Source organism: Dendrobates tinctorius, unplaced genomic scaffold (genome assembly GCF_039654945.1).
Source record: "Dendrobates tinctorius isolate UK_male_01 unplaced genomic scaffold, ASM3965494v1 ptg000040l, whole genome shotgun sequence".
Lineage (NCBI taxonomy): Eukaryota > Metazoa > Chordata > Amphibia > Anura > Dendrobatidae > Dendrobates > Dendrobates tinctorius.
In genome coordinates, this window is record NW_027361708.1 from 31,879,933 (window position 1) to 31,906,098 (window position 26,166).

A 26,166-nucleotide genomic window follows, 5' to 3' on the forward strand; every position below is an offset into this window, starting at 1 on the left:
TCAAACCAGTTTTAAGTAAAATGAAAAAAAAGCTCCGGGAGTGAAGGGGTTAAACATTACATATATATATATATATATATATATATATATATATACTAGCTGAAGAGCCCGACGTTGCCTGGGCATAGTAACCAACTGTGGTTAGTTATAACAAATTATGATTTATGTTATTTGATATTGCAAATAAAAAAAATGCTTAGTCTCAATTAATTTGCACCGCACTGTGCATATGGAGCTTTGCCCGCACTTCCCAATTGCCCTGTAGTGGTGGCAAATGGGGTTCATATTTGTGGGGTTGATATCCGGTGACATCAAGCCCTATAATCCTATGTATTGTGAATAAAGACACAGCCACAATATACAGTAGTCTGTTATTTGAAATAAAGCAAAACATACTTTTACATTTTTGTTTAAAAATAACAATCACAGTTATACTCACCTAACTCCCATTCCATTGAATCCCTCATCTCCTGTAATAAAACAAAAATAAAAAAACAACAATATCTCTCACCTTTCTGTTGTTGTGTCCCCCACCGTAATCCATGACTTGGGGACAAACAGTTTTCAACCTGGACGTTGCCAATATGTGACCTGACTAATAATACTAGGGCATCATTAATAGGCTGCAAACCAGACACATTTCATCACACTTAGGCTAGTCTCACACTAGCGTTTTGGAGCGCAGCGACGGCCTGCGCACGGCCGCCGCTAAGCCCCGCCCCCTGCCGTGCTTCCGCCGGTAGCTCCGCCTACCGGCGCATGACGCTGCATGTGCCCTGCGTCCCCTATCTTTATCACTGGGGGCGCAGGCCGTGCGCAGTATGCGTTTGACGGCGCATGCGTCCTTTTGACGGTGCGCCGACCTGCGCCAAACGCAACCTGCTGCAGTTTGGTTGCGCCGGCGCACCGTCAAAAAGGCGCATGCGCCGCCAAACGCATACTGCGCACGGCCTGCGCCCCCAGTGATAAAGATAGGGGATGCAGGGCGCATGCAGCGTCATGCACCGGTAGGCGGAGCTACCGGCGAAGGCGCGGCAGGGGGCGTGGCTTAGCGTCGGCCGTGCGCAGGCCGTCGCTGCGCTCCAAAACGCTAGTGTGAAACTAGCCTTACCTGTGTGACTGGCATCCAGTGCAAGCCAAATTAATGTGCATTTTTTTCTAGTAGGCAACCAACCCCTCCACAATCTGGTAGGTGTAGGGGTGGCTGTTTTTATCAGTAATTTGCATCTGTGCTGCTCCTTTCCTTTATTAGTGGAGGTCTGCTGCATCCTGCTAGATGTGCATTTGTCATCAGACAGGGTGTTGGGAAGGCCTTATCTTATGGTATGTGTTTTTTGATGTTAGCTGTTTTTGATATTAGTATTAGGACTCACTAGTATGGGGACCCTTGACGTGGGTTGTGAGCTTATCAATTTTGGCCAAAATATTAACCAATACCTCATTTAATGTATTTATCATATACATTAATTTTTGTACTTTTTATCATATCATTTTTTGCAGGATGCAGCTAGGCCTCTTTGTTGGCTTGGTTTATTAGGATGTCTGTCTCTGTGTGTTGCATATTATAGTCCTGGGCAGCCCACCTGGTAATACTAGGGCATCATTAATAGGCTGCAAACCAGACACATTGCATCACACTTACCTGTGTGACTGGCGTTCTACGCAAGCCATATTAATGTGCATTTTTTTTCTACTAGGCAGCCAACCCTTCCATAATCAGGTTTAGGGGTGGCTATTTTTATCAGTAGTTTTCACCTGTGCTGCTCCTTGCCTTTATTAGTGGAGGCTTACTGCAGCCTGCTAGATGTGCATTTGTCTTCAGACAGGGTTTTAGGAAGACTGTATCTTATGGTATATGTTTTTTGAATTTTTCTGTTACCTGTTTCAGATAAAATTTTAACCCTTGTAACTTCCCCCAAAAATTATGTTTCAAAATCAATGCTGATATAAAGTAGCCAAGTGGTAAATGTTATTTATTATCTATCTTGTGAAATATAACTATCTGGTTTAACCCCTTCCTTACTGATGACGGAATAGTACGTCATCGGTAAGGAACCTCTGCTTTCAGGTGGGCTCCGGTGGTGAGCCCACCTCAAAGCCGTAACATGTCAGCTGTTATGAACAGCTGACATGTGCCCACAATAGAATCGCCGTCCGCACGCACCTATTAACTAGTTAAATCCCGCTGTCAAAGCTGACAGCGGGAATTTAAATAGCACTTCTGGCCGGAAATGAGCTCATCGCCGACCGTGTCACATGATTGGGGGTCAGCAGTGCGTTGCCTGGACAACCTCAGATCTCATAGAGACCTCTAAGGTTGTTCCAGGCAGATGGCTTTGAGCGTCGCCCGGTGGTCGGTGCTCAAAGCACAGCAGTAAATCTGCTACATATGGGCGATCTGCTCATCGCCCATATGTAGCAGAGCCGATCGGGTTGTGCATGCTTCTAGCCTCCTATGGAGGCTATTGAAGCATGCCAAAAGTAAAAAAAAAAATTGTTTAAAGATAAAAAAAATAAAAAAACCTAAAAGTTAAATTCGCCCCAATCAAAATAAAACAATAAAAAAAAACCCACATACACATTAGGTATCACCACATTCAGAATCGTCCAATCTATCAATAAAAAAAGCATTAACCCAATCGCTAAACTGCGTAGTGAGAAAAAAATTAAAAACGGCAGAATTAGTTTTTTTTTGGTCGCCGTGACATTGCATTAAAATGCAATAACGGGTGATCAAAAGGATGTATTTGCACAATATACAATTTTTAGTAAACTTTGGATTTTTTTTTCACCACTTAGATAGAAGGGAACATAGACATGTTTGGTGTCTATGAACTCGTAATGACCTGGAGAATCATAATGGCAGGTTAGATTTAGCATCTAGTGAACCTAGCAAAAAAGCCAAGCAAAAAAGAAGTGTGGGATTGCATTTTTTTTTTTGCAATTTCACCGCACTTGGAATTTTTTTCCCGTTTTCGAATGCACAACAATGGTGTCGTTTAAAAGTACAACTCGTGCCGCAAAATATATATCCTTACATGGCCATATTGACGGAAAAATAAAGGGGAGCGAAAAACGAAAAAGAAAAATCGAAAAAAGCTCCGTGAGTGAAGAGGTTAAACATTACATATACACACACATATATATATATATATATATATATATATATATATATATATATATATATATATATATATTCATTTTTTTATATGACGCTCTCGGGGTCCAGATGTGTGACTGCAAAATTTTGTGGCTGTAGCTACGACGGTGCAGATGCCAATACATACATACACTTTTTCCCCATTATGTAGATAGGGGCAAAATTGGTGAATTGGAACGCGCGGGTTTAAAATTTCACCTCACAACATAGCCTATGACGCTCTCAGGGTCCAGACGTGTGACTGTGCCAAATTTTGTGGCTGTAGCTGCGACGATGCGGATGCCAATCCCGGACACACACACACATATACATACACACCCACATTGAGCTTTATATATTAGATATATACACTGCTCAAAAAAATAAAGGGAACACTAAAATACCACATCCTAGATGTCTCTGAATGAAATATTCCAGTTGCAAATTATTATTCATTTTATGCATAGTGGAATGTGTTCAGAACAATAAAACATAACAATTATCAATGTAAATCAAAATAAATATCCCATGGAGGTCTGAATTTGGAATGATACTCAAAATCAAAGTGGAAAATCAAATTACAGGCTGATCCAACTTCAGTGGAAATGCCTCATGACAAGGAAAAGATGCTCATTACTGTGTGGGGCCTCCACGTGCTTGTATGACCTCCTTACTGTACATCGCCTGGGCATGCTCCTGTTGAGGGGGCAGATGGTCTCCTGAGGGATCTCCTCCCAGACCTGGACTAAAGCATCCGCCAACTCCTGGACAGTCTGTGGTGCAGCGTGACATTGGTGGATGGAGTGAGACATGATGTCCCAGGTGTGCTCAATCGGATTCAGGTCTGGGGAACGGCCGGGTCAGTCCATAGCTTCAATGCCTTCATCTTGCAGGAACTGCTAACACACTCCAGTCACATGAGGTCTGGCATTGTCCTGAATTAGGAGGAACCCAGGGCCAACCGCACCAGCATATGGTCTCACAAGGGGTCTGAGGATCTCATCTAGGTACCTAATTGCAGTCAGGCTACCTCTGGAGCACACATGGAGGGCTGTGCGGCCCTCCAAAGAAATGCCACGCCACACCATTACTGACCCACTGCCAAACCGATCATGCTGAAGGATGTTTCAGGCAGCAGTTCAATCTCCATGGCATCTCCAGACTCTGTCACGTTTGTCACATGTGCTCAGTGTGAACCTGCTTTCATCTGTGAACAGCACAGGGCACTAGTGGCGAATTTGCCAATCCTGGTGTTCTGTGGCAAATACCAAGCATCCTGCACAGTGTTGGGCTGTGAGCACATCCCCCATCTGTTGACATTGGGCACTCAGACCATCCTCATGGAGATGGTTTCTAACCGTTTGTGTAGACACATGCACATTTGTGGAATCCTGGAGGTCATTTTGCAGGGTTCTTGCACAGAGGCAGAGGTAGCAATTTTGCTGCTGGGTTGTTGCCCTCCTACGACCCCCTCCTACGACCCCCTCCCCATCTCCTGTTGTACTGGCCTGTCTCCTGGTAGTGCCTCTAGCCTCTGGACACTACGCTGACAGACACAGCAAACCTGCTTGCCACAGCTCGCATTGATGTGCCATCCTGGATGAGCTGCACTACCTGAGCCACCTGATTGAGTTGTAGAGTCCGTCTCATGCTACCACGAGTGTGATAGCACAACCAACATTCAAAAGTGACCAAAATATCAGCCAGAAAGCATTAGTACTGAGATGTGGTCTGTGGTCCCCACCTGCATAACCACTCCTTTATTGAGGGTGTCTTGATAACTGCCAATAATTTCCATCTGTCTATTCCATTTGCACAACAGCATGTGAAATTGATTGTCAATCAGTGTTGCTTCCTAAGTGGACAGTTTGATTTCACAGAAGTTTGATTTACTTGGAGTTATATTCTATTGTTTAAGTGTTCCCTTTATATTTTTTTGAGCAGTGTACATATATTGTACCATCCTGGCACATCACTGTATAGTGTCAGATTGCTGATCTCTGCAACCCTTCTGTCCACAGAGCATAGGAGCAGCATCTGACAGGCAGGGAAGGAGACGTCTCAGGATTTGCTCTGTGCAGGTACTGCGAAGCCATCTTCCCTGAAGGAAAAAATATAAAAATGATCAAATAAAAAAATCTAAAAGTGCAAAATGAAGATGTTGCAGGCTAAAAAGGATGTGTACTAAATAATTAACAAAAGTGCACTGTGCCTCCTGAATCTCCACAGCTGCTTCCAATATACAGCTCTGGCATAAATTAAGAGACAACCACATCAAAACCCTGAACCCCATTGAAAACCTCTGGAATGTAATCAAGAGGATGTAGATAGTCACAAGCCATTAAACAAAGAACTGCTTAAATTTTTGTGCCAGAAGCAGTGTGAAAGACTGGTGGCAAGCATGCCAAGGCGCATGAAAGCGTTTTTTAAAAATCGTGGTTATTCCACATTAGTATTGTTTCTAAATGATTATGAACTTGTTTTCTTTGCATTATTTGAGGTCTGAAAGCACTGTTTGCTTTTTTTAAAATTTTGACCATTTCTCCTTTTCAGAAAAGAACAAAATGGGTTGAGTGGAAATTCAGAGACATGTCAGAATTTTGCAGACTAAAATAACAATTTACATTTTAATCAAAAATATACCTATAAAGAGAAAAATCAGACAAGCTGAACAATTTGAAGTGGACTCTAAATTTTTGCCAGAACTGTGTGTGTGTGTGTGTGTGTGTGTATATATATATATACTACCGTTCATAAGTTTGTGGTCACCCAGACAGTTTTCATGGAAACTCATACTTTTAGTAATCATTAGTAATCAAATGAGTTACCAAATTAATTTAAAATCTAGTCCAGACATTGACAAGGTTCGAAAAAAAAGATTTTTGATTGAAATAATAATTTTCTCCATCAATCTTTGCTTTCGTCAAAGAATGCTCCCTTTGCAGCAATTACAGCATTGCAGACCTTTGGCATTCTAGCAGTTAGTTTGCTGAGGTAATCTGGTGAAATTTCACCCCATGCTTCCAGAAGCCCCTCCCACAAGTTGGTTTGGCTTGATGAGCTCTTTTTGCGTACCATACGTTCAAGCTGCTCCCACAACAGCTCAATGGGGTTGAGATCAGGTGACTGTGCTGGCCACTCCATTACAGATAGAATACCAGCTGCCTGCTTCTTCCCTAAATAGTTTTTGCATAATTTGGAGGTGTGCTTTGGGTCATTGTCCTGTTGTAGGATGAAATTGGCTCCAATCAAGCTCTGTCCACAGGGTATGGCATGGTGTTGCAAAATGGAGTGATAACCTTCCTTATTCAAAATGCCTTTTACCTTGTACAAATCTCCCACTTTACCAGCACTAAAGAAACCTCAGACCATCACATTACCTCCACCATGCTTGACAGATGGAGTCAGGTACCCTTCCAGCACCTTTTCAGTAGTTCTGCGTCTCACAAATGTTCTTCTGTGTGTTCCAAACTCCTCAAACTTGGATTCGTCTGTCCATAACACTTTTTTCCAATCTTCCTCTGTCCAATGTCTGTGTTCTTTTGTCCATATTAATCTCTTCCTTTTATTAGCCAGTCTCAGATATGGATTTTTCTTTGCCACTCTGCCCTGAAGGCCAGCATCCCGGAGTTGCCTCTTCACTGTAGAAGTTGACACTGGCGTTTTCCTTGTACTATCGTACTATTTAATGAAGCTGCCAGTTGAGGACCTGTGAGGTGTCAATTTCTCAAACTACAGACTCTAATATACTTGTCTTGTTGTTTAGTTGTGCAGCAGGGCCTCCCACTTCTCTTTCTACTCCGGTTACAGCCTGTTTATGCTCTCCTCTGAAGGGAGTAGTACACACCGTTTTAGGAAATCTTCAGTTTCTTGGCAATTTCTCGCATGGAATAGCCTTCATTTCTAAGAACAAGAATAGACTGTCGAGTTTCACATGAAAGTTCTTTTTTTCTGGCCATTTTGAGAGTTTAATGTAACCAACAAATGAAATGCTACAGATTCTCAACTAGCTCATAGGAAGGTCAGGTTTATAGCTTCTTTAATCAGCCAAACTGTTTCAGCTGTGCTAACATACTTGCACAAGGGTTTTCAAGGGTATTCTAACCATCTATTAGCCTTCTTACACAATTAGCAAACACAAAGTACCATAATAACACTGCAGTGATTGTTCTTGGAAATAGGCCTCTATAGACCTATGAACATATTGCATTACAAACCAGACATTTGCAACAGAATAGTCATTTACCACATTAACAATGTATAGAGTGTATTTCTGAATCATTTAATATTAGCTTCATTGGAAAAAACTGTGCTTTTCTTTCAAAAATAAGGAAATTTCTAAGTGACTCTAAACTTTTGAACGGTAGTGTATGTGTGTGTGTGTGTATATATATATATATATATATATATATATATATATATATATATATATATTATATACACATACATGTGCTCAAAAGCTTACTTACCCCGGCAGAATTTTTGCTTTCTTGCCATTTTTTCAGAGAATATGAATGATAACACCGAAAACTTTTCTCCACTCATGGTTAGCGGTTGGGTGAAGCCATTTATTGTCAAACTACTGTGTTTTCTCTTTTTAAGTCATAATTGCAACCCAAATGATCCAAATGACCCTGATCAACAGTTTACATACCCTGGTGATTTTGTCTGGATAACAAGTGCAGAAATTGATACAAATGGGTTTGAATGGCTACTAAAGGTAACTTCCTCACCTGTGACCTGTTTACTCGTAATCAGTGTGTGTGCAAAAAATCTGAGTGAGTTTCTGGGATCCAGACAGACTCTTAAATCTTTCATCCATCCATTGATGTTTCTGGACTGTGAGTCATGGTGAAAGCAAAAGAATTGTCAACGGATCTATGGGAAAAGGTAGTTGAACTGTATAAAACAGGAAAGGGATACAAAAAGATATCCAAAGAATTGATAATGCCAGTCAGCAGCACTCAAACTGTGATTAACAAATGTAAAATCAGGGGGTCTGTAAAAACAAAACCATGGTCCGGTAGACCAAGAGAAATTTAGTTCACAGCTGCCAGAAAAATTGTTCGGGATGCAAAGAAATGCCCACATAAAACATCAGCTGAAATACCGGACTCTCTGAAAACTAGTGGTGTGGCTGTTTCAAGATGCACAATAAGGAGACACTTGAAGAAAAATGGGCTGCATGGTCGAGTCGCCAGAAGAAAGCCATTACTGCGCAAATGCCACAAGGTATCTTGCCTGCGATATGTAAAACAGCACAGAGACAAGCCTCAAAACTTCTGGAGCAAGGTCATTTGAAGTGATGAGACCAAACTTGAACTTTTTGGCCATAACTAGTGATGAGCGAGTATACACGTTGCCTGGGTTTCACCGAGCATGCTCGGGTGGTCTCCGAGTAATTGGAAGTGCTCGGAGATTTAGTTTCTGTCACTGCAGCTGCATGATTTGCAGCTGGCAAGGACACCACACTGCACTTGCTAACTGAGCCAGTGCACGTGTCCTGAGTAAGACAGACTGTGCTCAGAGATACCTGTTGAGCAGGGAAGCAGCGGTCAAGATGCGTGCTAGACCAACAGGACCTGAAGCACGTGACTGCTGGGGGCATGGCCTAAGCTCCAGAGAGCTAGGAGCTGTAGGAAAACTCCTGGAAGGGTAACTCCGGGACAAAGTTACCAAGGGGCATAGGCAGAGACGTAAACAGATCAGGCCGGGGTAAAAACACAACATAGCACGACAGTACCAAAGAATGAGACAGAACGGATAGTCAGGACATAGCAAGAAATCAGTAAACCAGAACGGGCAAATACACAGTACCAAAACAGCAGACAAACTCAAAACGAAGAGGCGGACAGGGTCAAAACCAAACAAGCAACAAGATATCAGGCACAAGGCACACGTATGCAAAGGGTTAACTGTCTCAGCAGAGGGCAGGAGTATAACTGACACAGGACCTAGGTCAAGTGGCATCTAAATAGCTGCCCTCTGCCAGAGAGAGGCAGAAACAAATAACCCCTGTCTGACAAGGACGGGCCAAAGACAAAACCCTGTCCTGGATCATGACAGCAACTACTTGACAGCCTGAATACAAGTGAGGAATACCTGTTTGTTAGGAAATTCCCACATGTATCCAGACTGTTAGAAACAACATTTCCAAGCACTTCCAAATACTCAGAGATCACCCGAGCAATGAGCATACTCACTCATCACTAGCCACAACCATAAGCTTTAAATTTGCTGAGAGGTCAACAAGGCCTATGATAAAAGGAATACCATTTCTACTGTAAAGCACGGAGGTGGATCGCTGATGTTTTGGGGACGTGTAAGCTACAAAGGCACAGGAAACTTGGTCAAAGTTGAAGGAAAGATGAACTCAGCATGTTATCAGCAAATTTGCAATCATCAGCTCGGAAACTGCACACAGGATGTACTTGGACATTTCAACATGTCAATGATACAAAACACAAGGCCAAGTCGACCTGTCATTGGATGCAGCAGAAAAAGTGAAGGTTCTGGAGTGGCCAGCTCAGTCTCCTGATCTCAACATCATTGAGCAAATATGGGGAGATCTCAAGTGCGCAGTTCATACTAGACAGTCCAATAATTTACAGTAACTGGAGGCTTTTTGCCAAAAAGAGAGGGCAGCTTTATCATTTGAGAAAATAAAGAACCTCATCCATAACTACCACAAAAGACTTCAAGCTGTCATTGATGTTTTAGTGGTAATATAAATATCTATATATATATATAGTACAGTATATTATGAACAAATGTTAAGGATTTCTATTGTACCTAAGAGGACAAACCATTTTGGATCTGAATTTTTTTAGCGTTTGGCCACTGTATTAGCTTTTATCATCAGTGGTTGGTAAGTACGGTAATTTTCTTATTCCACAAATTTATGTTATTTAATACAGATATTAGTTGATTACTCTTAAGGATTTTTCTTATTCTGAAATGGTTATAGATGTTCCCAGAGTGACTAATTTAAAATGAAGATCTTTACGCACACATTCAGAGAGCTAAACATTTCATCAAAATTGTCAGTTTAATTTACAACATTTCCACAGGCATGACTTTTCTTCTCTGCTGTCATATGTTCACATGCTGCTGTGAAAATGGTTCATTGCACACAGCAGTAGTCCTACTTAGATGCAATCTCAAACTGCAGTCTTTATTTCATTCTCATAGGGTAACTACAAATTATTGTTATCAGTATAACAGTCTGTTCAAAGGGGCGGGGTGAGGCAATCTATATTAATAAAGCAGAAATCTATCATGTGTGGAATTCAATTATTAAGGTTATTTCAAGATAAATTTCTTACATGCCTATCAGGATCATTCTTATGAATCAAAATATATTTGTAAATGTAAATCAAGGGATAGCCTTGATGTATTCTATTTTTCGGAGCCAATAGGGTTGGTAATCTGCTATTTAGAGGTAAAACGTCATGCAGTGATAGAGGTCGTGAACAAGGGAATAAAATAAATAAATTGAAAAGAAATAAAGTCTATAAAGAGATGGATTGTCCCATGACAGAGTCCTTTTCCAAGTGTCGTAAATACTCGTGTATAAGCCAAGTTTTTCAGCACATTTTTTTTTTTTTGTGCTGAAAATGCCCACCTCAGTTTATACATGAGTCATTGTCCCAGAAAGACAGCGAGGGAGGGGGAACGGTGGAGCAGCAGGTCAGAGACAGGAGCAGGTGGCTGCGGCTAAAGCCTATGCCCGCTGCTTAAGAGAAATAAATATTCACTGCTCTGACAATGAATATTAATTTCTCTGATAGCGCACAGTTACAGTCACAGCTGCCAGCTTCCAGCACACATCTTACTTACCTTCCCTGCTTGCCTTTGGGGCATCTTGTTCCGTGCCAGCACCTCTTACGGCCAAGTGATCACATGTCCCCTGCTCATTAAGGTAATGAATATGCATCTCTCTCCACTCCCGTAGGCGTGGAGTGAATTTTCATTACCTTAATGAGCTGAGACATGTGATCGCTTGATCGGAAGACCTGCTGGCACCATGCAAGATGCATCGAGGGTGAGCAGGGAAGGTAAGTAGGATGTGTTGTTTTCTTTCTTTTTTTTAATAGGAGCCATGCATACAAGGACAGTTATGGGGAACCATGCATACAAGAACAGGGATGGGGAGCCATGCATTCAAGGATAGGGGATTAGAAGCCATGTATACAAGGACGGGGATAAAGAGCCATGCATACAGGGATGCAGAGCCATGCATATGAGGACAGGGATGGGAAGCCATGCATACAAGGATATGGATGAGGGGACAATGCATGCAAGGATAGGGATGAGGGGACAATGCATGCCTGGCTTACACTCGAGTCAGTAGATAAACAGTCGCACTCAAGTGTGGATTAATCTTGCAAAAAATCTTGAAGATTTTGTGAAATTTTTGGATTTTTATTTTATTTCAAATGCATCAAATAGTGTAACACCGCAGACAAAAGAAGTATCCAAAATGTGGGTATAATATCGTAATCCAGGATATGAGTATACTATGGTTACGTTTCGACCTACTAAGAGGCCTTTCTCAAACCATACTCAAGTAGTGTCAAGGAAAAGATTAATTAGAGCATTTTCAGAAGTCCCAAACAGGGGCTGATGGCATGGGAGCAGCCTGGACCTGCGGTGTTGTAAGCTTACACTCGAGTCAATAATTTTTCCCAGTTTTTCATGGCAAAATTAGGTACCTCGGCTTATACTCGAGTCGGCTTATATAATTGATAATAACCTAAAGTTATTTTCTCTCCTCTGCATTGTTAGTAAGCAAAGTATAAGAATCAGCCTATGGACTAACACATCCCTCAAGCTAGCCATACAAATGAGATGGCTTTTGGCCATATGTACAGCATACAATTTTCTCTTCTGCTAGGAACAGCCATGTGTTCATGTGTTTTCAACAGGCAGATAGGAGAAGCACACTGCCAGATAACTAAGTGGCTAATTTCTCCTAAAAACAAAAGGATCAAAAGTTGAAATGCTAACTGCCTAATCCTTCTCTACCCCATTATAATCTATCACGGAAGAGCCAGGAGGTCCCCATAGTCAACAAATGGTCAGCCGACACTAACTAAATCATCACATTTGTCCAAATTTCATTTAATGTGACTGAATCCATTACTCTTATAATGGAAGGATAAAGATTAAGAAGAACTAAAAACCCAAACTGGTTGGAGGCATGTACAGTACATATGAATTTTACACTTTCCACCTATGCATTATTTGGTTGCATATCTGAATTTACATACACATGTACAAACATATCTTAACTAAATCTACTGTATAAAAAGTATCAAAATGTTGCATTTATATATAATTCTTACCTGCATCACTATTTGTTTAAAAATATGATTTAGTGACAGCATCTTCAGAGTCTTGTATTGAAAAGTATCCAATGTCTGTTTAATAACTACTAACCATATTAGCAAATGTAATAAAAGTACTAATAGGAATTGCAGCAATCTGTTGGCATGTGATGTTTCAAAGAACCACTCAAGACAAAAATGATGCATTGTACAATGTCTAGAGCAGAAATAAAAAACTAATATGCTCTTTTGTTTTCTTTGAATCACTGGTCTTTGATTTTCCCTTTATATTGTTAGTGTATAACCCATTTTGCTTGATGCAACCCTTTAAAGCAAAATACTTCCAGAACTTAAAATGTATTTATTGAAAGCAACGAATTTCCTAACAAGTCATTTCATTTATATTTGGTCACAATAGGGAAAATACAAAATGGAGAACACCCTGTTGTAGCAGAATCTATTAAATGTGATTCTTGCTTGTTTAACCCCTTAGTGACAGAGCCAATTTGCAGCTTAATGACCAGGCCAATTTTTAACAATTCTGACCACTATCACTTTATGAGGTTATAACTCTGGAATGCTCTAATGGATCCCGCTGATTCTGAATTTGTTTTTTCGTAACATATTGGACTTCATGTTAGGGGTCAAATTTCTCCAATATGACTTGCGTTTATTTATGAAAAAAAACAGAAATATGGAGAAAATTTTTTAAATTTTGCAATTTTCAAAATTTGATTTCAATGCCCTTAATTCAGAGAGATGTCACACAAAATACTTAATAAATGACATTTCCCACATGTCTACTTTACAGCAGCACAATTTTGGAAGCTAAATATTTTTTGCCAGGAACTTATAACGGTTAAAATTTGACCAGCGATTTCTCATTTTTGCAATAAAATTTACAAAACCATTTTTTTAGGGACCACATCACATTTGAAGTCACTTTGAGGGGTCAATATGAGAGAAAATACCCAAAAGTGACACCATTCTAAAAACTGCACCCCTCATGGTGCTCAAAACCACATTCAAGAAGTTTATAAACCCTTTACATGCTTCACAGGAACTGAAGCACGTAACATTTTACTTCAGAACCAATTTTTTTATTTTCACAAGTGTAAAAAGAGAAAATGAACCACAAAATTTATTGTGCAATTTTTTTATCAATACGCCGATACCCCATATGTGGGGCTAACCCACTGTTTGGGCACACGACAGGGCTTGGAAGGGAAGGAGCGCTTTTTAACTTTTTCAATGCAGAATTGGCTGGAATTGAGATCAGATGCCATATCGCGTTTGGAGAGCCCCTGATTTGCCTAAACAGTGGAAACCCCCCACATGTGACCCCATTTTGGAAAGTAGACACCCAAGGAGCTTATCTAGATGTGTGATGAGCACTTTGAACCCCTAAGTGCTTCACAGAAGTTTATAACGTAGAGCCGTGAAAATAAAAAATCATTTTTCTTTCAACAAAGAGAGATTTTTTTTTTAAGCCCCCCTTTTTTATTTTCCCAAGGGTAACAGGAGAAATTAGACCCCCAAAGTTGTTGTGCAATTTGTCCTGAATATGCCCCATATGTTGGGGTAAACCACTGTTTGGGCACACGTTGGGGCTCGGAAGGGACGGAGCATTGTTTGACTTTTTGAACGTAAAATTGGCTGGAATCAATGGTGGTGCCATTTCTCGTTTGGAGACGCCCTGATGTGCCTAACCCCAATACACCCCTATCCCTTATCCCAACTCTAACCATAACCCTAACCACAGCCCTAACCCTAATCCAAACCTTAATCATAACCCTAACCACAATCCTAACCCTAATCCCAACCTTAGCCATAACCCTAACCACAACCCTAACCCAAACACACCCCTAACCTTAATCCCAATCCTATCCATAACCCTAACCACATCTGTTGTGAATTTGCTTTCTGGCTTACCTCTGGTTACTGGAGAAGGTAGTGGAGCTGGTGGTATTGACAGAGAGGTCACGAGTTCTCTTTCTGGGCTCCCTCTGGTGGTTACTCGAGGTAATGGAGCTGATTTGATTAACAGAGGCTTGCCACTTGATAATGTGGATGACGATTGGAGATCTGGGGTTTCTGACTGGATATAAGACACCCGACTCCCTCTATCCCTGCTGGTGAATTTTTCCTGCCTCCTGAGGTCTTAGTTTCCAGCTAAGTCCCTGCATGCTCAGCTAAGTGCTCTTTTGCTAATGTTCACATTTGTCTATTTCAGTTTTGTGTGGTAAGCCAACTCCGGCTGGGGCTGTACTGAATCTCTATCCATATGTTACTGCTTGTGCCAGTTTGCTTTTGTCCCTTATTAGATTGACCTCTTTTTGCTCTGCTTTCAGAATATACCAGAGTGCTGATATAGTGGGCAAAGTCGTGCGACTTCAGCATTTTTCTAACAGACGTGTTGGACATTTTCTGCAGTGTTTTTTGCGTGATTGCAGACAGTGTCTTTCCTTTCCTGTCCTGTCTAGTTAGTGTGGGTCCCATTGTTTGCTCAGTCTATTTTCCTATCTGTGTTTGTGTTTTCATCTTGTCTCATCGACAGTACATGTTTGGGGGCTATCTATTCCTTTGGGGTCTGCTCTGGGGCAGTTTAGATTTCCCCTGTCTTGCTTTAGGCTTATTTAGCTCTCCGGCTGTGTCGAGGCATCTAGGATCATCGTAGGTACGCTCCACGGCTACTGCTAGTTGTGTGGATAGGATCAGGGGTCTGCAATCCATTTAGTTACCAACCTCTCTGGTTTTCTGTGGCTTAGCTTGGTCTTGCTTTCCTCCTCGGTGATCCAATCATAACAGAATCACCAGCCTAAACCGCAGACTCTAGGGTACTCAAAGGAAGGAAAGAATTGTAAGAAAAAAGTGTCAGAATTTTTTTTTTTTATATATATATTTTTTCCTCTTTTTCTCTTGGGCCATAGGAGGATTTTTTTTTAATGTAGATTAAGCAATTGTCTGATCGTGTTGAGCAGCTCGCTGCTGAAGTGCGGGGAATTTCCGCCTATCTCGCTCAATCGTCTGCTGTTGAACCAAAAATCTCTACTCCTGATGTGTTTTCTGGGGATCGGTCTAAATTTTTGAATTTTAAGAATTATTGTAAACTATTTCTTGCCTTGAAACCTAACTCATCGGGGAGCTCTGTGCAGCAGGTTAAAATTATCATCTCCTTGCTGCATGGCGATCCCCAGGATTGGGCTTTTTCTCTGACACCTGGAGATACTATTCTGACTAATGTGGCCACATTTTTTCAAGCCTTGGGGTTGTTGTATGATGAACCTAATGCTATTGATCAAGCTGAAAAAACCTTATTGGAATTGAACCAGGGTCAGAATTCTGCAGAGTTATGCTGTCAAAAATTCCAAAAGTGGGTGGTCTTTACTACATGGAATGACGATTCCCTAGCAGCTTCCTTTCGGAAGGGTTTGGCAGAAACCGTAAAAGATGTTATGGTGGGATTTCCTGTTCCCTCTGGCCTTGACGATTCTATATCATTAGGCATTCAAGTTGATCGGCGTTTACGTGAACGTAAAACTACACGAGAGGCGTTGCTGCCTTTTGAACAAACGTCTGAACCCATGCAATGTGATAGGGTTTTGTCTAGGGCGCAACATCAGGAGTTTAGAAGGCATAATAAGCTGTGTTTTTTCTGTGGAGAAGCCTCTCATACTATTTCTATCTGCCATAAACGAGAAAGATGTTTTGCGCACACATTTGCTGTGGGCAGTGTACAACCTAAGTTCCTTTTGGCAATTACTCTGATCTGCTCCTTGTCTACATTTTCCGCTAAAGCTTTTGTAGATTCAGGAGCAGCTTTGAGTCTGATGGATTTAGACTTTGCTAAATGTTGTGGTTTTCCCATGATACCCCTGGGGACTCCTATGCCTTTGAGGGGTATTGATGCTACTCCTTTGGCGGAGAATAAACCCCAGTTTTGGACCCAGGTGATAATGCGGGTCGCCCCAGACCACCAAGAAAATTGTAAATTTTTGGTGTTGCACAACTTGCATGATAATTTTGTTCTGAGTTTTCCCTGGTTGCAAACTCATAATCCTGTTTTGGATTGGAAGTCTGTGTCTGTGGTGAGTTGGGGTTTTCAATGGGTTCTTGGTGACACTGACACTCTTTTCTCCACCTCTCCCCAGTCTCATGATATTCCTGATTATTTGGCTGATTTTTCTGATGTATTTAGGGAGAGTAAGTCTGTGTCTTTGCCTCCTCATAGGAGTTATGATTGTGCAATTGAGTTAATGCCTGGGTGTAAATTTCCCAAGGGTCGGCTTTTCAACTTATCGGTACCCGAACATGATACTATGCGATCTTATATCAAGGAGTCATTGGAGAAGGGTCATATTAGACCATCCTCTTCACCTTTAGGTACTGTTTTTTTTGTGGCCAAGAAAGATGGTTCATTAAGGCCTTGTATTGACTATCGTTCCCTTAACAAAATCACTGTTAAATATCAGTACCCGTTACCTCTGATTTATTTTCCGGAGTTAAAAGTGTCTGCTGGTTTACCAAGCTTTACCTCAGGGGGGCGTATAATCTTATCCGCATCAAGCATGGGGATAAATAGAATAAGGCGTTTAATTCTCCAGAGGGACATTTTGAGTACTCGGTGATGCCTTTTGAGCTCACTAATGCCCCTTCTGTCTTCCAATCTTTTATGAACGATATTTTCCGGGACTTTGTGGATAAGTTTTTGATCATTTATCTGGATGATATTTTGATCTTTTCCAGTGATTGGGATTCTCATGTGGAACATGTCCGGACTGTATTCTAGATTTTGAGGGAAAATTCCCTGTATGTTAAGGGATCGAAGTGCCTCTTTGGTGTACAGAGGATTTCATTTTTGGGATTCATTTTGTCCCCGTCGGCTATTGAAATGGAGCCGGCTAAGGTACAGGCCATTTATGATTGTGTTCAGCCCACTTCTTTGAAGGCTCTCCAGAAGTTTTTGGGTTTTGCTAATTTCTATCATAAATTTATAAGTAATTTTTCTGGTGTTGTCAAACCACTGTCTGATCTGACCAAAAAGGGCGCTGATGTGGTGAATTGGTCTCCAGAGGCAGTCTCGGCATTTCAGGAGCTTAAGCAGAGATTAACTTCTGCTCCAATTCTACGGCAACCTGATGCCTCACTCCCATTTCAGGTGGAGGTAGATGCTTCTGAGATTGGTGCAGGAGCCGTTTTGTCCCAAAAAGGTCCGGCGACTTCGAAAATGAATCCCTGTGCCTTCTTTTCTCAAAAATTCTCCCCATCTGAGCGTAACTATGACATGGGGGAATCGGGAATTGTTGGCCATGAAATGGTCATTTGAAGAGTGGAAACTTTGGTTGGAGGGAGCTAGACATCAGGATGTGGTCCTCACCGACCACAAGACTTTGATTTATCTTGAATCTGTCAAACACTTGAATCCTAGACAGGCTAGGTGGGCCTTGTTTTTCACGCATTTTAATTTTGTGGTCTCTTTTCTTCTGGGCACTAAGAATGTTAAGGCGGACACCCTTTCTAGGAGTTTCTTTGTGGATTCTCTTATTGTGACTGAGCCTACTACCATTCTAAATGAGGGGCTAGTTCTTTCCGCCACCTCACCCGATTTGAGACGTGCCCTGGAGGAATTTCAGGAGGACAAACCTGAGCTTTGCCCTATGGGAAAATTGTATGTTCCTGACCAGTGGAGGAAGAGTAATGTCTGAAATTCATTGCTCCAGGTTGGCTGGTCATCCAGGTATTTTTAGTACCAGAGATTTGGTGAGTCGGTCTTTTTGGTGGCCTGCCTTATCTCGTGATGTCAGGAATTTTGTGCAGTCCGGTGGGACTTGATCTCGGTCTAAACCCTGTTCTCGTTCTAATGGGTTGTTGATGCTCCTGCCGGTGCCCAAGAGGCGATGGACCCATATCTCAATGGATTTTATTTCTGATCAGGAAAGTCTCTCAGAGAATGCCTGTTATCTGGGTGATTTGTGATAGATTTTCTAAGTTGATTCATCTTGTATCACTCCCAAAGTTGCTATCTTCTTCAGAGTTGGTGCCCTTGTTTATACAACAGGTGGTTCGGTTGCACGGGATTCCTAAGAACATTGTGTCGGACAGAGGAGTACAATTTGTTTCCAGATTTTGGAGAGCTTTTTGTTCCAAACTGGGAATTCAGTTATCTTTCTCCTCTGCATTTCATCCTCAGACCAATGGGCAGACTGAGAGAACGAACCAGACTTTGGAGTCCTATTTCAGATGTTTTATATCTCCTGATCAGGATGACTGGGTCTCATTTTTGCCCTTGGCCGAATTTGCGCTAAACAATAGAGCTAGCTCTGCCACTTTGTCGCCCTTTTTCTGTAACTTTGGGTTTCATCCTCGATTTTCTTCAGGGCAAGTGGAATCTTCGACCTGCCCAAGTGTGGACAATGTGGTAGAGAGAATGCAGCAGATTTGGGACCAAGTGGTGGATAAGTTGTCCCTCTCTCAGGAAAAAGCCCAACGGTTTTCCAACCGGCATAGGACCATTTGTCCCCGGTTTAAAGTGGTTGATATGGTTTGGTTGTCGTCAAAGAATATTCCTATGAAGATTGTGTCTCCAAAGTTTCCAGCTCAGTCCCTGCATGCTCAGCTAAGTGTTCTTTTGCTATTGTTCACATCTGATCTGGTTTTGTCTATTTCAGTTTTGTGTGGTCAGCCAGCTCCGGCTGGGGATGTGCTGAATCTCTATCCATATGTTACTGCTTGTGCCAGTTTGCTTTTGTCCCTTATTAGATTGGCCTCTTTTTGCTCTGCTTTCAGAATATACCAGAGTGCTGATATAGTAGGTGAAGTCGTGCGACTTCAGTATTTTTCTATCAGACATTTTTTGCAGGGTTTTGTGCGTGATTGCAGACAGTGTCTTTCTTTTCCTGTCTTATCTAGTTAGTGTGGGCCCCATCATTTGCTCAGTCTATTTTCCTATCTGTGTTTGTGTTTTAATCTTGTCTCACTGACAGTATATGTTTGGGGGCTATCTATTCCTTTGGGGTCTGCTCTGGGGCAGTTCAGATTTCCCCTGTCTTGCTTTAGTCTTATTTAGCTCTCCGGCTGTGTCAAGGCATTTAGGATCATCGTAGGTACCCTACATGGCTACTGCTAGTTGTGTGGATAGGATCAGGGGTCTGCAATCCGCTTAGTTACCAACCTCTCTGGTTTTCTGTGGCTTAGCTTGGTCTTGCTTTCCTCCTTGATGACCCAATCATAACACACAACCCTAACCACAACCCTTACCCTAGTCCCAACCCTATCCATAACCCTAACCACAAACCTAATCTCTACACACTGCTAACCCTAATCCCAACTCTAACTGTAATCCTACCCACAACCCTAACGCCAACACATGCCTAACCCTAACCACAACTCTAACCCTAATCCCAATCTTAACCATAACCCTAGCACAAACCTAACCCCAGCACACCCTTATCCCTAACCCAACCCTAACCCTAATCCCAACCCTAACCCTTCTTCCAACCCTAACACTAACTATAATTCCAACGCCAACTCTAATCCTAATTACAATTCTAACCCTAATTCCAACCCTAACCCTAACTTTAGCCTAGCTCTAACCCTAATGGGAAAATAAAAATAAATATATTTTCTTTATTTCATTATTTTTCCCTAACTAAGGTGGTGATAAAGGGGGGGTTTATTTACTATTTTTTTTATTTTGATCACTGTGATAGTGCCTATCACAGTGACCAAAATGAACCAATAGGAAAAATCTTCCTATTGTTGCCAGGTGCTGGCCGGTAGATCTCGGTGGGCACACTGCGCATGCGCCCGCCATTTTCTTACCGGAAGAAAATGTCGGCAGCCATGGGGGTAGGCCTGGAGACAGAGGGACACTGGGAGGTACCGTGGGGATCAGGGACACTATTTCTCTCTCCTCTGATGTGCAATCACATCAGAGGAGGGAGAAATTAAATGGCACATCTGGCTTTTTTTGTGGTTGCCGTTGTATGGTTAATAACGGCGATCGCAACACTGTGGTAGGTAAAAACCGACCCGAATCATGTTCTCTGGGGTCTCGGCAACCCTCGGCAGCCAAGACCCCAGAGAAAATCTGACTCTGGGGGGCGCTATACACTTTTTCCACAGTACCCTTAATTAATGGCGTTGTGGTTTAAGTACCCTTAGCTACCGCTGTTAAAAGGCGTATTGGCGGTCATTAAGGGGTTAATTTTTGACACAGGGGAAAAGGTGATGAGGCAGCATTATTACATGAACAGTATTATGGTATAATATTATGTAAAATTCAAAGGCGTCTGTCAGTGAGTGATGTAACAAAATAGCAAAAGTAAATGGTGACCCTATTGACTTTTATATTCCTTATCAAAGTATTTTTTATCGCAAGTAAATGTAACACACATGTAACAGAGAAAAGTGAATGTATTCAGAAAATGGTAGCCAATTTCAAATTCGGCACAAACGTAGGACATTTGGATTTGTGTTCGCTTTCACGAGCATTTTTAATCAAAGTCGGGAAAAGCCAGTCACAGTTAAGTAAATCATGGTTTTTCCATAAATGCTTTTTTATTATTTTGGCTATGATATTGGTGCTGTATGATGAGAGGGGAGGGCGGGGGTACAAGTTTGATGAGGCAAGGGGTGGGTGGGGAGGTTAAAGGAGCATCTGAGGAGATTACAGGAGCGGCGCAGACTTTTTTTTCTCTTATCTTTATGTGTGTTAATTCCAGCAACCAGAGTGCAGAAACTACCCACAATGTCATGATGCAATTTTTTCTGTGATTGGTTGCAGAAGTCACATGTCTCTGGCCATATAAAAAGTGGACATCTTATTTTGCTGTCGCCATTTGCTCAGTGTCTGTGCAGAGAGGTCACTTAGTGCTGGTGCTGAAAGTGAACTTGCCAGTGAAATAGATAGGACACCTGTCTCTGCACAAGCGATCTTCCAACCACAACAAGCACTGCATCCTCAGCCCCCAACTCTGGTTGTGGCCAGCACCGGTCGCGAGTGTGCAGCTCACAGAGGCGGCAAGGGTTGCCTAGTCTGGCCATTTTTTGAGACCGCAAAGGATGACCCAACACATGTCATATATCAAATTTGCAAAAAATACTCAGTAGAGGCAAAATTTGCTATGGCACATGCGAGACCAAGATGACTTAGTGTGAGAATCTCACTGTGCTAAAATACAGACTAGCAGATGTGGTCAACCACTGGCCATCCCATCTGCTGCTTCTCTCTCCTCAATCACTATACAAAGTCTTCACACACAGGTCTCCAGCCACATAAACTACAATTGTTTACCTACCACAGTCAGGGTGAGTGAGAGTCGGTCAGCTGTTATGGAAGTAAACTGCTGCTTTTGTGTCACCTAGCACAACACATTTTTTTCAATCCACCTTATGGTCTCCACCTGCACCTCATTTACAGTCCAGCAGTTTGTCCTGTTCTCCATAATCCTCCCTCTCTTGGCACAGCAGCCAGCTCTCGGTGCTGCATTTGTTGTCATGTAAAAGAATGTTTCCTCCTACACATGACAAAGCAAAGAGCTTGAACTCCACCATCTCCAATCTGTTGGCCAAGGAAATGCTGCCTTTACATGTTGTGGATACAGACAGTTTCCAAAAGTTGATGACTGTCGCAGTTCCCCAGTACCAGTTGCCAAGTAGTCTTTACTTTTTTTATTGCAGACAAAATCACCTGTTCCCTGAAAAAATGTCTGCCAGGGTGCATTTCACCACTGACACCAGAATTAGCAAACATGGGCAGGTGCATTACATCTCGCTAACTGGGCACTGGGTGACTATGGTGGTTGTGAGGCCTGGTGGTCAAGGGGCTGCTCCATAAGTCTTTGAATCCCCAAGGCTTATGGGACAAACCTCGGTATCTAACTGTTCCTCCACTGCTTCTGTCTCCTCCACCTCCTCTAGCGCCTCCACCTGTGCTCTCAACCTTTCCCTTACTCTGACACACGTTCCAAAAGTGCAGATAGAATCTCCCCCACCTCTGTATTGCACAGCCATGGCTCTCCGCAAGCAGGCAGGGTTTAAATTAATATGCCCTCGAGATCACAGTCACAAAGCTCAAGAGTGCTGGACAGCTATTCAAGTTGCGTTAGAGCAATGGTTGTCTCCCCTAAATCTGGAGCCTGGGAAGGCCGTGTGCGATAATGGTGCAAACCTGGTGGCGGCCCTATGCCGTGGAAACCTCACACACATGCCTTACATGGTTCATGTCCTCAACCTGGAGGTACAGCAATTTCTATGCCTATGTCCTGGCCTGGATGCCCTGCTGCAGAAAGCATGGTCGCTGTGTGCTCACTTCCAATGATTGCAAACCGCAAGTTATCGATTTGCATCGCTACAGAGGTCTTTGGACCTACCGGTTAATCCTTTGATTAGCCATGTTCCATCCTACACAGTGGAATTACACTCCGCACATGTTGCAGCGGCTGTGTCAGCAGCAATGAGCCCTGGTGCTGTATGTCCTTTTGCATATCTTGGGACAAGGCAGTCCGGACATGGTGCAAATCATGTTTGTGGAGTGGGGCAGAGGTGAAGGACCCCTGCACCATTCTGCACATTTTGAAATCGCTACTAAGATGGTTAACGCTGATGATGCCATCATCAGCATCACTATTCAGATCATACACCTGCTGGAGCACACTTTGAATAGTCTGCGTGAGAAGATGATGGTCCCAGAGGAGGCGTTGGAAGCAGAGAAGGATGTGGAAGGGATAACGATTTCTCAAATTTCTGGACCGTCGTCACACAGGCGGGTGCCATGGGAAGGTGGCTTACAGGGATCAAGGGAGTTCATAGTTTCAGACAAAGTGTTAGTGAAGATGCAGGAGCCGAGAAACAAATTGAGGAGGATGAGGTGATGGATGCACAATAGTCAGGAAATGAAGAGGATAATGATGCACTCTCTGTTGTCCGTGGTTGATGGGAGGGGACTGAAGAAGCAACCAAGAGTGTTACCCCTTCACCAACACAGCATGAACTTGGACCTCATGGAAGTGCCAGACACATGATCGCCTTCATCTTCAACATGATGCTCGCATTCCTAGGTTGCCACTCTGTTAGATCCACGGTACAAGAATAAATTTAGCCAAATGCTTGCCCCTGGAATGGGATGTGCGCATGCTGAAGTATCAAAATATGCTTGTAGACAATCTCTAGTGTGGTTTTCCCCTAAGATAGCAGTGAGGCACACAGTGTGCATCCCAGTTGTAGATGTTAATCCATGGGAATGCCAAAGTGCCACCGTCGAAATATTAGCAGCAGCAGAAGTGTAAGTGGCATAAGCAATTTCTGTGAAGTGTTTGGCACATGTTTCAGAGCAGCACGTGCATCAGCAAAACAGAATACAAGTTTGACATGTTGTGAATGACTGGAAAGGATGGTAAAAGAGCATCTGGAGCTCAATATCAAAGTAAAGACCAACTAACTTTCATAAAATGAACAAGTCATGGATCTCAGATAACTTTCACACCCCAGTCGCAGATTGGGCAGACTAGGCAATTATGTCGTTTTTAGTGTCATGCATTGATCTTGCGTTATTGCAGTTGCATGAGGTCCCCCAGCTTACACCGCTCCCTTAACCACCATTTCCTCATTGAAACTACAATTGCAAGCTGTAAATGCTGGGCATGACCTTGATACCTCAAGCCCATGGCTGACTGCTGCTTTGCCATTTGCAAATTTCTACTGTAGGTTAATTGATGCCACTTTTCACGGTGTCTGCCCCTAATTTAGCTGTTTGAGAAGCTTTTTGTTACACCTTAAGGTGTTGTCTATGCGTTTGTTTTTTGCCTCCTATTGAATCTAATGTGGTTGGGGTACGTTTGTCGGACTGTTCGGCAAACAGCGATCCGTTCGGCGAATCCAAACCGAAACAAACCTTGAAAGGTTCGCTCATCTCTAGTAAGAGATACAAAGTAGTGAGAAGGCAAGTGCTTATTAATTTACTGTTCTAGTCTTCCAATTTTGTGTCGCTAATAATACATTTGTAGTCTAATGTTAATATTAAAATTAAACTATATTTTCCATAGTTCTCCAGATGTTATCATATGTTTGCATCATTTTGAGGTGACTCTTGGGTTACATGAACAGCAGTCAACGGCACATGCACATTTTATGCCAATGTGGTACCTAATTAAAGAAATACTAATCCATGTTTTGTATTACACAGGCAGAATAAAGGCCCCTTGAAAACACTGATAAGTACTGAAGCATAAATTGATGAGATTATAAGAGAAGTGACCTGCTTGTCATCGAGGGCAATATGGAGCTGCATCTAAGTATGATAAAAAGATTCCCATGGGAAGTGCGTTGCTTAGCTCGATGCATTGACTTGAGTCAGATAAAATAATACATAAATAAGTGAGCAGCGATGTTCATAAGAAGATTAGCTCAATCATGGGGACCTTTCTCTGGAAATAGTCTCAAAGGAATTTAGATGACATCCTTATGCCTTATCAAAATAATGAATTTTTCCGCTTTCTTCATCTCTAATCATATACAAGGGCAATTTTCTCTGACCACTGTGCTGTGCAAGGCTGAAAACAGTTCAAACAGGAAGAATAAACATTTAGCTTTAAGTATTCCTAGTAGTCTGGAACTGTACTGAGAATCCTGAGACATTAACATTTAGTAAGTCTCTGGAAATAATTTGATATGACAAACTCGTTTGGGGCTGTTATCCCTAAAGGATTCATACACTTTCCAGATTACCTGCTGCCTTATCACTTTAATGCTCAGAAGCCATTGAAGAATGTAATATGTTGTATTGTGTGCCAGGATACCCTGATCTGTGCAGGTTGCAGAACTAAACTTATCATATCCCTCTCGATAAACAGTGCGGTTTTAAGTGAAAATTGAAGAAATTCAACATTTTAGCTTTTCTTAGTATTTATTATTTTTTATGTCTCACTCGCTATATAGGGGGAAATCAGTATTAAACACTTACAATGTGGAGGTGTATCTCTCTAAATCAATTTAAAATATACATTTTTCATATTTAAGAATTATATCTAACAAAACGTTTATTTTAATAAAAATAATAATTCAAAACACTTTAACATACTTACATTTTATTGAAATGTTGATTTGGATCGTAATGGTCAGTCATCTGAAGCTGAATGCACAATATTCCACTCAACCAAATCAAACACTTCAAGACTCCTCATTCGGTACTGTCAATAAAATTGCCTTTACCAAATCATAAGGGGCTATGCTGAAAATTTCCCATTTATTCTACCAAAGCATAAAAAAAAGATACAATTATGTTTTAAAAATATATACCACTTCACTTTGTGTGTCTGCTGCTTGATGGCTGTCAAGGTTTTAACACATATATAGTAGCAATGTACCTGTAGTGCATATTCCAGGAGATGATTGCGTGGAACTACAGTATACTTGTAAAAATGTATTTTCAATTATTTAATTCATTTTTAGCATAAAATTTTTGCATGTGCATGGTAAAATATTTTCTTTTCTCCCAGCTTTATCAGTTGATGCAGGTTAGTCAACTTTGCTGCTTTAAAAAATGAACTGATTGTAAATGTTGACCGCTGACCTACAGTAGATGGTCTTCAATTCTGCCTCCATTTTCTTGACCATGACAGAACAAAATAATAGTCAGGTCAGGCATAACAATTAATCTCAAGAACATCCCTTTTACATGTAAAAAATATTTATATTATA

At 41.8% G+C, this 26,166-nt stretch overlaps 1 long non-coding RNA gene across 1 annotated transcript; it reads left to right on the forward strand.

The window, feature by feature from the left end:
- Positions 1-1,291: 1,291 nt before the first annotated feature.
- Positions 1,292-25,533, forward strand: LOC141088762 (uncharacterized). Its single transcript, XR_012232055.1, has 2 exons — positions 1,292-1,323; positions 24,653-25,533. It is a non-coding gene; the product is annotated as an uncharacterized lncRNA (long non-coding RNA).
- The last annotated feature ends 633 nt before the right edge of the window (positions 25,534-26,166 follow it).